We start from the raw sequence: 14,515 nt of genomic DNA, 5'->3' as shown, positions 1-14,515 counted from the left end.
AACCTCTCATACACCAAGACACCCAGATGCTTCTCTGCAGTTTCTTTCCACCAAAACAGCTCCTAACCTGTTCTGAGGAATGGGGTTATTCCTTCTTCCTCTACACTTGCCCTTGTTCAACCTGATAATGTTTTTTTTACAATTTGCTCTCCAGCCTGACAGGTCTCACTGATTGGCAGTACAGCCTTCTGATATGTCAGCCTCTCCTCCTAGCTTTGTAAGATTACTTTAATTAATACTAATATTAATATACTCAAGAAGCTCTCCACTCATTCATTTTTCATCCCTAGACAGAGCTTAACACATTCCAGCTTCTGTCTCACATAAAGAACATCTCCATCACTTCTCCTGGCTGGTGTGTTTTTCCATCACCACTTGCAACTGATTGTACCATCTTATTCCAAAGGCAGTTGTCAGAATATGTGAAAGTATCAAACTGGTACACCTGAGCTATGTTTTGTAAGAAAAACATACTTTTATGAGATCATATTCACTCACACATATGTTTGTATTCTCAGTACAGGTACTACTGGGATAGCTGCATTTGGCCCAAATGAAATTTGTTTACCCATAAGAAAAGTGTGTAATGCTTTATCTTCATTTTCAATAGCATTACTAATTTCTAGTGGATGCAAAGCCAAAGATCAAGCATAAATCTAGAATACATGTTTTGTACTTAGCAGATAAGAGAAATGAAATAGTAAGAGAAGAATAAACTGGTATGAGTTTTGTACTATTTTTGCTGAGACTGGCAACCTTTTATAGAGACTGTATGTTATAATGCAGACCTCTTCTGAAGAGATATAACTTTTAAGTTCTATGTAACCTTTCTGGATTTATCCAGTACAGTGTTTGTTTTAGAGTGATTGCTAACAAAGATGAAAGCTGTGTAAATTGCTCTCCCTTCCCTTTCCTTCTCATCTCCTCCCCTCCCATCCCTTCCCACTAGGTGGATATTGTGTAGTACAGGAGAAAATAATGGGCAGAAGATCTAACTCTGGTGTTACATATAATTAAAAACTCATATTTGAGTCCAGAGTGGAGGTCAGTGCAAATTTCTCCACTATTGATGCCTGAAAAGCAAATAATGATTAGCAAGAATGATTATACACTTTTCAACATACGTGAATTATCATTCCAAGATTCAGCAAAAGTGCTCTTGTAGTATAGCATAAAAGATATGGAGGTAAAATGCTGTTGTCTATGGAGCTACTTTGAATTCTACAACAGTACACCACAAAAGTTCTTTGGGGAATGTAACCTGCCCTGTTACTAGCAAAAAATACTTCTTCGTGTCACTACAAATATACTGGCCATGAGCATCCACAAGAATTGCAGCCAGATGTGCTCCTTCATACATGTTTATTAGTCAAGTCAGTCCATATAGCTGGCAGCAACAGCAGCGATAGCAAATCTATACAACTGTCACAGTCCCTGTTGCTGTGAAGAAATAACCATTCTGCTTCTGTTAACAAATATAAGTAAATATAACTGGAATTCCCACTATCCTTAAGCACCACAAGCTAAACATCTTTGACTAATTCTTAAAGTCACTCACCCTGAGAAAGTTAAGTGTGTAGAGAAAATAAGAGTACCTGCTTTCCCAGCAGTACATAATACTGTACAATTTTACTACATGGAGAGTAGAAATGCCTAAAGCAGGCAAATATTTAAATACTACATTAGAATTTAGAATTTTATTTCCCATATTGTACTTCTATACTTTATGCAAGAGTCTAGCATTTGAGACAATTTTCAGTAAGTCAAATAATCATTTTCTGACTGTACAGTGGATCCCATTGCTTTGTTTCTACACAAAAAATGAAGAAACTAGTGATCTATGATAATTAAGGTAGGAGACTGAATAAGGCTGTCAATCATCTTTTAATTTAATTTTTCAAAAAAAGAAAAAAAAAAAAAAAAAAGCCTCAAGCTCTCTAGTTATCAGAAATTAAACACTAGAACAGTGAAGAAAAAATAATGGCATTACTACTAAATAAATTTCATCTGTACCAGAAGACGTTTTCACATATATAAATATTTTATCATTTATAATGCTAATCTAGAAAATATTTGGTTCACATATAGAGAGAAGAGAAAGAAATCACATATATGAAGACATAGTTTAAGATAAGGCAAGATTAAGATCCAAAGGACACTCCAGAAGATGTAGTAACATAATCAAAATATAATATCATTAATGAGGGGGAAAAAAAGTGCGTCAAGAACATGACAAAACCCACAAAAATTATTGATATAATGATAGAGAAGTCAAAGAGTGTGTTGTTTGATATGCATGGTAAAAAGGATCCAACTGGAAGGAAAATAGACAATACAAATTCTGTAAAAATACATTGAATAATACAAATTTAGGAAAGCTCTGTTCCCAGAACATCTATAAGAATATGCTGTATGTTTAACATCCTAATGTATTTCTTGCATTTTTTTTTCATTAGATAAATGACCAATAGTATGCAAAGTAGTGAAGTTCTAAAACAGTGTTTGAGTGGAAAGATACAGTCACAGGTACTGCACCTAGCATAGCTTTTTCTTTTTTATGCCTTCAGGATGTGACACATGCAGTAATATAAAGTTTATCTATCTCCATCCAGCTGAGAATAAGGTAAAGGACAGAAGGAAATGGAGGTGAGGCTGGATTTTGAGGCTCTTTAATAAAGTTACTCTGACACCAACAAACAACAGTAAATATGGCAAAATACATGCTCATGCTTACCTGTCTAGAAATGCTCTATTTCTGTGAACCCATGGCCTTCTACAATTCCTTTGACTTTGGCAGAATCAACTTCTAATAGGTAACTTCTTGACACTAAACAGATTTCTTGTTACTTTGTCCCTTGTCAGCCTGGATCCCTCAAGGTCACCTGGAGTTTCATGGGAATTCATAGTTGGAGAGCTGAAATTTCCCTCAGGACCCAACCTCACTCCTTTACTGTCTTTGGCCCTTGTCTACAAACACAATTTCACAGCTTTTTCACCAACATTAGCCTCCTCTTCATAGCTGGCCATGCTCAAGAAAGTGGACAAAAGCATTACTGCAAAAGTAACTGAAAGAGAATAAAAGCTATTTTCATTCTTTTCAAGTACTTAACTCATCTTAGTACATTAAAAAAAAAAACAAAAAAAAAACCAAAAAAAAACACCATTTATCAATTTCAAAGAACAGAAACCTGTTTTCTATTGATAAAGGAAACCTTCTTTGCAGACCATCAGCCTAGTAACTTGATGGATGTGTTGTACAGAGTTAGAAATAATTCATGCAATGAGTTACTGCAGTACTCAGTACTCATAACAAAGAGCACATATGTTACCTGGGTGTTTTTAAATGTACTGATATTACTGAATTTGAAAAGAGGTAGAACTAGTTCTGCTGAAGTATCACACTCAGGAAACACTTTGAAGAGGACTCAGACAAGAGTACATTTAACACAAAAAAATGATTGAAATGATTGAAATAAATTTTGTAAATTTTACAAACAGGGTACAGGCTTGAGGTAAGTCTTCTGCAGTGTTTAAACCTTTGCAATTGTTTGCAGCTATTTTTAAAATTAGTTTCTTGTTCTTTTATGTTTCACCATGGATGTTATAGAGAAAAAGGTCCAAGTTTCTTGCCAAGCACTCTGACAGTAGATTCTTTCTGTACAGTTGGACCTTTGTTATCTAAACTATATCATTAAAGGGAGCACAATTATTTAATTCCTTTAAAAGGGGCATCTAACTACTTGATAGGCAATATTCAATTGGTACAAAATAAATTTTTAAAAATCATCTAGCTCTATAAAGTGTAGGAAATATTAATCCACTACTATTTCTCACATATTTTAAAATGATTTATGCAGAGATGACTACAAGTTCTGTTATTAAAGTGTACCAAGTTATTAAAAAGTTCTATTTTTCTCCCCAGCTGTGCTTTATTTTTTTCCCAGTTCTAATATATTTTAACATATCATTTTTTTTCCTAAAGGTCCTTTTAAACTTATTTTTTGTCATACAGCTATAGGTTCTAGTAGAGCAAAATGAAAACATCATTGAAATATTAGACTAGAGAGGTTGCAACAATTTCAATTTCCTGAACAACTGTCAAACAAACAAACAAAAATCTTAAAATGGGACATCAGATCTGACAGACACATTTTTCCAAAATACTTAGTATCTAGGTATTAAAATACCTAGTTCTTACAAATAGACATATATACAGTTATAGTGAGACTTAAAACTAAAATTTTAGAATGGCTTGGGTTGGAAGGGACCTCAAGGATCCAACCCAACAAGTTCCAACCCTCTTGCCATAGACATGGTTACCAGCCTCTAGATCAAGTACTACAGCAGATTGCCCAGGGCCTCATGCAACCTGGCCTTGAACACCTCCAGGGACAGAATATCCACAGCCCTTCTGGGCAACCTGCTGCAGAGAATCAATTAGATAGAAAGTTATTTTAGAGACTTTCTATACCTTGCAGTATAGATAGTGCAGAAACTTAATATACCTATAAGAGAAAATGTATTTGGACATTTGGTCTCCAGTCACACCCTCTTGTTATAAGCATAGAACTTACTTATCTTACTGCAATAGAAGAAAGACTTTGAGGATGTTAAAGGTATTGTACTTAATCATTATGTAGTCCAACCACAAGTGTTCAAGTGCTGCAAACACCACACTAGAAAGAATACATTCCACTAGTACTTAAACATTTAAACATTCTTTCACTCACATTTGTGCTCTTAACATTTACCATAACCATCATGCTGCAATTACTTTGATCCCTCAGACAAGAGAGAATCCAAGTCTACTAGATGGATATTATATTTTAAAAAATAATTTTGCTTTCTGCACTGAAATCAAATTCTCCAACAGTTTTCCTATGCTTCTCTGTCTAAAAGGAGTTTGCATCCTAAAACATTTTATAGGCATATTAAATTCAAATTCAATTTGTGCTAGTGGAAAAAATAAAATCAAACAAACAAAGCCAACAATAACAACAAAAACTGCAAGTATTCTACTGAGGAAGATGTAGAACATCAGACCATTTTCTCCCTAGGAGCAGCAGACTAGTATCTGCATTAACACACACTTCAGATAAATTTAAATTTCATTTCACAATGTCTAAGTCTATATCTACAATTGTTTAAAACCTATATTTATTACAACACTCTCAAACTTCTTTTTTTCAAATCATTTTTTTAATAACCTCATTGTCCTGGGTTAAGGTAGGAGAGGGGAAAGCAACCAGAATAAACAAGGAAAAAAAAAAAAAAATAACCTCCTTCTGTTTATAGTAGCAGGCATAATCTCTACTACAATGTTATTTTCCTATTTCTATTTGCTTTGTACAAACTCTCCTGAACATGATAAGAACAACGTCAGTAACTCAGATTCTTCCTATTTATATTCAGAAACTTAGCAGCTGTCAGTGGCAGCTAAGAACCATCCAGAAGTCATCTAACCCAACACATTATGTAGTTAAATTTAGTTGTGTGTCCCGATGGCGCAGTGGTAGGAATGCCACTTTGCAACACCATAGGGCCTGGGTTCGAATCCCCCATGTGGTGCAAGTGGTAGAAGTGCTGCTCTGCTACACAAAGGCTCGAATCCCGGGGTTGGACTTGATGATCTCTAAGGTTCCTTCCAACCCACACAAGACTGTGATACTGTGGTACTGTGATATATGGTACCCTACTTCTTAAAATGCTATCTTTAATGGAAAGAAAGATGAAAATCACATTTTGTATAGTCTACATTTGGATGAAATTAAACCATGAAGAGACAGGCTGTGATGCTGAATCTGCTTGCTTTCCTTAAATAGAAGGAATACTGAAAGCAGAAAGAAAAACAAGGTCTGTAAACAAGATATTTGGAGAAGGTAGCACAGGATTAAAAGAATTCATGAGAAAATACTGACAGGATCACTGAAATGTAATATAGACCAATACAGAAAATTAATTAGTATTTTATAGTCTTTATCCAATTGCTGGATAAAGGTAAAAAAAAAAATGAGGTAGGTAATTATTAGTCTTAAAAAAAACTAAGGTAAACGACATCTTCTCTTTTTATATTATGTATTTTTCAAACACATTACTTCCTGATGGATTAAATTCTTTAGGACGTAAAAAGAATAATAATAATAACAGGTCTAGCAAGCCTAGAAGTCACCTAGATCTATTTAACAATTCATCGTTAACTAAATGCAAGAGACTCTTCAAGGAATTTCCCTTCTGACTGCAAGAGAACCTTTCTTTGAGGATTTCAGAAACAGAGTTTTCTTCCTGAAGAATAAAAGGGAAAGGAAAGAGTGAGAAAATGAATGGAAATTGAAAGTAAGGAAAGGTTATCATAAAGAAGATAGGGACCCTTTTCAAAGTATAAACAGAAAGGAAGTAACTACCATGATCCACATCACATTTCAGGGGGTAGCATGTAGCAGAAGGCTGCAGAGAGAGCAATGCTAGCAGTTGGTTGTAGCTCTGCAGTGTCACACATCTCTTGTTACAGCAGGCAGAGTCAAGGTGGTCTCTCAGGGAAACCATGAGACAATGTAGATAGTCTGCAAAATTCCTATGTAAAAAGTTCTGCAAAAAGACTCCCCCCACTGGCCCTAAGAAATATTTATTCAGTATGGTAGAACAAGGTAATTTTTTTTATTTTCCTGTTGAGCCACTAAATATATATATATATATATATACATATATATATATATTGGAAGTTGCGCTATCTTTATTAATTTAATCAGACTGTTCTGAGAAAAATAAGAGAGGGTTGGAACATCATGAAGAGAATCAGTACTGCCTCACTGACAAGTAACTCAGTAGTTTAGACCTTTGCCTGTGAGACAATACCAAAATTCTCTTCTTGATCTGTGATGACCCTAACTAGGCTTCCTGCCATGCTGCCAAGAGCCTTAGATGTTGGGGTAATGCTCTGGTTTCCTTTCTTCTTGCTCAAGTGTAAGTCTTTCTCAGAGTACAATTTACTGCTAAGAAAATCTCATTCCTCTCTTCCTCGTGCTTTTTTAATTGGGGAACATGTCATTTCAGAGAGGACTACTGATATGCCATGGGTTTATTGTTTATACCAAGGAGAAAATCCTCAACATAAGAGGTAGAAACTACCCTTGGCACAGACTATCCAATGTCTTCAATGCTAGCATGCTCTTTGGGGAGTCCAAGTCTGCTTAGGCAGAGGAAATTTGGCTCAAGACAAGGCTCTCAGAAGAAAGGATCTTGCCTGTTCTATCAGTATTTTAGAGCAACCCTCTCATCTTTCCAAGTGCCTGCAAATGAAATGTTTACTTTCTTACTGAACAGAGTATTTGGTTGAGACAAACACATACACAATATAAAAATAAAATTCTTCATTTTATTACCAAAACAAACAAACAAAACAGACAACAACAACAACAAAAATGTGACATTAATTATTCACATGGTCTTTACAATACAAAAACACAATGTATAGGTGTTCTACAATATGAGCTTGAGGTTTTACTTCTTTTCAAATGTTCAGTGTTGTTACTAGAAACTGCAGTTTGATAGTCTTAGAGGAAGGTGGTGAATCTTTTATTTGGCTGTTAAAATTAGCCAAATCTGTAGACTGGAAGATGCGACATGCTCCATCAATAAATAAGTGATTCTCTAAATAAGACTGTAAGCATAAACTGGACAAGTCCCAACAGATCTTACCATGTAGACATCAGTACATCCAGTTTAGTTATGATACCGTCTTTTGCAAGCTATGCTGAAATAATATTTTTCAAAAAAGATTTTCTTTTACAGCTTTGTCTCTGAGTGACTGTCTTCAATGTTCCTTTTAGTTTACTTCCTTTTAATCTGTATCATTGTTATTTTTATTTCCAGATTTCTTTCTATCTCAGCAGCAAAAAGCAGATTCCATGTTAGGTTGCTAATGTGTGCTGGAGAAATGGAACAGTTACTTGATGTATGCCAGAGCCCAGACCTTTGACTGCATCAACTCCTCCATGCCTATTAAGAGCTTTTTCCTTACTTTGTTCATCAACTTCTTAAAAGAAATCTGGGTAGTACTGCTTCCATTTTAGTAATAGTGAATACCTTGTGCATAGGTATTCACTATTGTTGTATTATGGTATAGTAGCAAAAGGAGCACAGTTCAACTAGCTTTTATATCAAATGCTAGCATTTGACAGAATTTTATTTTATATTTAGGAAAGATACCTCCCAAGGGAAAAGAGAGAATATTATTATTCAGCAAAGTATTACCCATGCTATTCACAGTATGAGGGAATCTCCTGTGATCTGACTTATATACCAGAGGAGGTTTAGTCTCGACTTAAGAGAGAACTTTTTCTCACAGAGAGTGGACAGGCATTGGAATGGCTGCCCAGGAAGGTGGTGGAGTTGCCGTCCTTTGCAGTGTTCAAGAGGTGTCTGGATGAAGAGCTATGAGATATAGTTTAGTGGTTTGTTGTAACTATGGTAATGGGAGAACGGTTGGACTAGATGATCTTGTAGGTCCTTTCCAAAACTGTGATTCTATGATTCTATGATTCTATGGTTCTATGATTCTATGATTCTATGATTATGGCAACAGGCAACAACCTAGTCCTCTGGAAATTAATGAACTTTATTAATTTGCTTGCAGAGAAGTAAAACATATGGGAAACAGAATACAGTCTCATTGGTACTAAATCAACAGGTTGAAGTCAAGCTAAAATTCAACAGCTCTGCCAGCACAAACTTGCACAGCCCATATTATACCTGTTTCACATCTACATATGGAGCAAATTGCACTAGGATGCACAGCCACTTCAAAGAAATCTGAAACTAAAGAACATATAAAATTAATTACAAGAGGTAATGGTTACTTCAGTGCTGTTCAAAAAAGCAAAAGCATCAAGTCAAGGGCCATTTATGCAATTGAAATGTATATCCGGGTATAACCCATATATTTATATGTTTCAGAAAGTCAAACAGATGTATTCTTAGTATGTCCAGCAGTACAAATTATTCATGTCAGTATTGTAATTGAAGAGAGGAATTGATTCAGCTACCCATAAATTCTGCAATTGAAATTACCTTTTACAGTAAGTAAGTAGTTCAGCATATTTAACATATCCGTGAACTTACTCAGCACTCACTCCAACATATCTGCAAGGTTAGGGAAAAAAAAAAAATTAAAAAAAAAAAATCTGATTTTATGTTAAACTACTTCATTTCTTTCCCAAATTAGCTTTCCTTTTGGAAGATAATGCTGAATAGTTATCCATGTAATACTTTCATTATAGCAGAATAGAGAATAACTACATTAGGTTTCAAAGAGATATGAACTGTAAAGGTCGCTTTCCAGATAATGGGATTCATCAAGGAGACTGAGAAGACACCGGGCGAGATTCAAAAAGAGCATCAATTACTTTCCTTCACTTCAACGAATTTTGGGGAAAGAGGAAAGGCAGATTTACAAATTCAAAAAACGTTTTCTACTGCCAGTGATTTTTGTCCATCACTATACCTTGTTGAATGGGCTTTTAGAACACCTGTGAACAGGAGATGGTAAGCTGCAAAACCTGCATGATAAAATTTCAGGAAATAAAGCTCCCAGGCTCTTCCGATTTCTGCTAATATATATTCAATTCATTAGTTTTACAAGGAAAATCAACTTCCTCTTTTTTTCACACAATTTTCTCTTCAATTTAAAACAGGGCTACAATATGTTTTCTGTATCTTCATTTATATAACACCTTTCATCTCTGAACACTTTAAACAGGTATCATTTGCTTTTTACACTTGATGAAATCAGAGTACAGACAGGCTAAGGTTCAGGTGCTGAAGCCTGAACCATGCCAGAGAACCAAAATGACTCAGTATTTTACTGAGAAGAAATAAGCACATAAATCTTCCCAAATAACCTGCAGTGCTTCTGTTGCAGGCCAGAAAAGCAATAGGAAGACACACCCATTCTATTCCTTTTCTTTTTTTTCTTTCTTTTTTTTTTTTTTTCTGAATGAACTTGTGTGAGATTGTTGTCTTTTGACATGAAGAATTACATTTGTAGTAGATGAGTCTCATTTGAGTGATACACAGTTAATCTTTTCCCTTCCTCAATCCTGCCAAAATAAACAAAAGCCAGACATTGCCTTCCTCAAAATGAGCCAAATTTTCAGCAGCAATAGGGAATTCTGCTGAGAATGCAGTAGAAAATCTAAACATCTATATTTCTTTGATGAACAAGGAAGAACTAGATTTACTAGCAATACTTCTTTACTATCCCACCTGGCCCCTTTTTCTACCTCTGCTCTATATCTCAGTGAAGTCTTGCAGCAAAGTAGTTCACATGGTCTCCTTTCCTAGTTCTACTTACTATGTGGCTTGTATTTTCTTTGCAGTTTACACTGGTAATGTAAAATTATAAAAGCTTCCTTTCTTGTGGAGAAACTTCAGGGAAAAGAATTGGTCACCACACTTTTATTTTATTACTTTATTAAAACTTTGAAACATAGTCGTCCAGAAGTTCAGTACGTCTAGTGCACAGCTGATCACTGGATTCTATCCAGATACTAGCATTCACATTAAAAAGTGAAGTCCATACTCAGGTCCACCTGTGCCTTACAAGAGGTGGAAGACTATATCAGAACTTTCAATAACACTAACCAAGATTAAAGGTTTTGTCTGCATACAAAGAGTCACCACAGCAATGTAAAAAGATGGAGAGAGATCTAGAGGGCAGGATGTGTAAAGAGAATTTGAGGTGTACAGAGGATCTGAGTGAGGTCCCTGGATGTGTTCAGCCCAGAGCAGAGGAGCTGAGGGGAGGCCTTGTGGCTGCTGCAGCTCGTCACAGGGAGCAGAAACTAGCACTAAACTGCTCTCTTGTGACAGCAACAGGGCCAAACAGAACAGCAAAGAGCTGTGTCAGGGGAGATCAAGTAGGGGTTAGGAAAAATTTATTCTCCAGAGGGTTGTGGGCATAGAGCAGGCTCCCCAGGTCAGTGATCTAGGCCCCAGGCTGCTGGAGTTTAAGAAGTGTTTAGACAATACTCTCCAACACAGTGTTTGAATTGTGGATGGTCCTGTGTGGACTCAATGATTCTTGTGCATCCATTCAAAATCAAGATGTTCTGTAATTCTATGCTTTTACAATGCCTTTATTGTATAGTGATCCCTAAACACAACATCTGAGAAAAATGAACTTTCTCTGATGATCCCAGACTCCTCTAGATGCCTACCTGTGCAACCTAATGTAGGGTACCTAATTTAACAGGGGAGGTTTGACTATGATCTCCTGAGGTCCCTTCCAACCCCTGCAATTCAGTGATTCTGAGATTCAGTGATACTAATGATTTACCATCAGAATAAAAATACAAAAGTATATTGAAAAGTATATTTCTAAGGACAAGGATGATCAAGCACTAGTAAAAGCACTAGTAAATATTGCAGATTATTAAGCACATAGGTAGTAATAAACTGACAAAATATTCCTCCTTAGCATATATCTTACCTCAACTGTTTGTATTTCTCCTTGAAGAAAATTATTTTCAAACACGAAAAAGAGACTTAGGAACAAAAGCATCAGAATATGGTAACATTAACATCTGTTTTTCTGGATAGCTTAATGTCAAAGAGAAAATAAATAGCTCTGGAGAAACCTGAGATTCAGTCTTGAAAATTTTATGGCCACATGCTACTGAAATATCCTCAGTCAATATGTCAAGCATTCAGCTACTTCCATTTCTGAAGCAGGATGGTCTAGAGTTCTGTAAAAGATCCAACGAAACATACTACAACAAGTGCCTTTGGTATTTCATCTTCATAGTAACTGACTTCTCTAAGAACTGTATAGAGAAGAGAGATATTGTTTTTCATCTCAAACTCTTACTTCCATCTTGCAGCATATATTAGTTAGCCACATGAACTCTGAAGAAGGGTTTTGCACACATCAAAGTTACTTTATTGTTTTGGAATTTTCAGTGTGTTAGTTATTCATATACAGGTAAAAAGATGAATTCATGATTCATGATGATGAACTCAACAGAGCTATTATGTGGCTAAATATTTTCAATTACAAAGAAAGGAGTTAAACTCTTCTAAACATTCCAGGCAAAAAAATATATATATACATATATATATCAGGATATGTATATATATTTTTTTTTGCCTGGAATATACATATATATATCCTGAATGTTTTCATTCTTTAATAGTACTGGAACAACATTTACACTACTTCAAATTATGTTATGGTGTCAGGCTTGGAAGTTTCATTTTAGATTTAATTTCTTTTCATTAGGTATTAACTACTACAGTACTTGATTGCTTTGGTATATTCTGAGTAGCTTTGTTATGGACAAAAGTCCACCTAGATTCTGCTTGAAATGTACAGTCAAGTTAGTGGATTAGCTGAGAAGTTAATGAAAATCTTTAAGAAACAGTACAGTGTCTAATGCATCAGAGTGCTTTTTGATCTAACTCAATAAAGCTAAATTAAATCTCACTGAATTTCACTATAGTTCAGTCTATACTATATAATATAATATATGAACCATATTTAATTAAAAAAAAAAAAAAAAAATTCTAGAAGGAGATACTTTCCAATCAACAAGAGATACTAAAAAACATTCCTTCATTTACCTTAGCAGTGTGTTCAAACATGCTAATATGAAGACTGATATTTGAAAATGAGTCAGAAAACAAACTTGGCAAAACATTTATTCTTATATAAAACATGTATGACTATTTCTAAATACAGCCCAGGACCTATTAGAACTGAAATCCATGATCCAAAGCACATTAAAATAAAAGGAATGACTCCCATTAATATCAATGGCCATTAGATAAGGCCACAAGCAGAGAAAATCCCTACTGAAATCAGTGGGAGTTCTGCCTACATAAACTCTCTGGAAACTGATATTATTTTTCCTTTTTTCATTTTTTCCATAAATATTTTATAAAAAAAACTCACTGAACTTGTAACTTATATGTATAGTATTATGCAACACTTTTGTAAGGATCTTGCTAGAATTAGCAAAACTTTCTTGTACATATCTCTTTGTCACTTCAGGAGCAATGTGAAGATAGAATCTCCTTTAGGAAGCATATGCCATGGTTTATCTTGACAGTGTCACTACATGGAAGCTATGGTAGAATAGAAACAGGTCTTATATTTAAGCACAACTTATGTGTTAAAATTTCAAACTAAGTATATTTGTACTTTTTTTCTAACAGAAGGAAGTAGTCTTTCTTCCAGGGTCTAATAAAATGAATTACTTCTTGTTTCCAAGCACAGCAACATAATACACTAAGAATACTATTTAACTAACTTTAGTAAGTGCATTGTTAAAGGTTCTATTAAATATCATATGAAATGTCTCCTTCAGAATTAGAATGGCTATATTGCCTCCCAAGGCTAATATAAAGCTCTCCATAAGCTTCTGCACAATTAATGTCATGCAAAAATAAACAGACGGACTTCACAAGGAAGCATAAAACTCCCTGAAAAGCATTTATTAGAACATACACCTGGGGATGTTTACACTTTATCTATGAGAGTTAGCCAATGAAAGAAACTCTGCTCACTGCCTAGTTAATTGTCACTACTTGTTTCTGTGTATCTATCTTCTTTAAGTACACTGTAGGAGATTTCTGGAAGTGGATTGAAGTATGGGCTTCACTATTATAACAATCCACTACTTTTTAATATTATTTTCCAGCTTTTTTTTTTTTTTTTAAAAGTACAATCTGTAACAAACATGAAATAAAGCACCATTTAAAAAACAAACAAACAAAAAAAAAAAACTGAACATTTTAAACATACAGGAAAAAGCTACAAGATATGTTAACCTGGCAGTAGTAAAAATACAACACAGTGCCACACAAAGACAAGGAAAAATAAAATGATAATATCAAGACCTGCAGTATGTGTTGTCCAAAACTCTAAGGTCTGAGCATCCTGCTACTGATGTCTCCTTATGGGCAGGGCAGATTTGGAGAAGAACCTGTAGTTCATAATGCTGCAACTATTCAAAGTTTTTTTTGTAAGATTTAACTAAACTCTAGATTTATAAATGTCCACAAATTAAACAGTAAACAAGTAGTTAAGTACCATTTTTGTCTAAAGACCCTGAAAACTGACTTTGTATTATAGGTATAAAAAACAACAGAGTAAGAGAATGTATGAAAAACAAATGGCAAGTGAATGACAAAGCAAGAAACAATGTCTAGGCCTAGTTCCATCACCAGGTCAAATATTTATATTTCTGTATCTCAGCTGCATTACATATCTAAGTTGACATATAGTAGAGCTGGGCTTAACTTCTCTGCACTAGTTTTATTCACCAGCAATGCTATTATTCTAAACATGAAAAATCAACTTGAATATTTGCACTACCAATAAATGCCAAAGAAACTCTATCAAATTTTATTACAAAATTATATGCATGTATTCACAATTTCTTTTTCATAATAGGATTATTGCTATTCTAAAGAGCTTGCAAAACAGAGTTCTTTACATTCTTATGAGCTGAAGTCAAAT

This window comes from Coturnix japonica, chromosome Z (assembly GCF_001577835.2).
Source record: "Coturnix japonica isolate 7356 chromosome Z, Coturnix japonica 2.1, whole genome shotgun sequence".
Classification (NCBI taxonomy): domain Eukaryota; kingdom Metazoa; phylum Chordata; class Aves; order Galliformes; family Phasianidae; genus Coturnix; species Coturnix japonica.
This window is presented reverse-complemented; position numbering follows the sequence as displayed.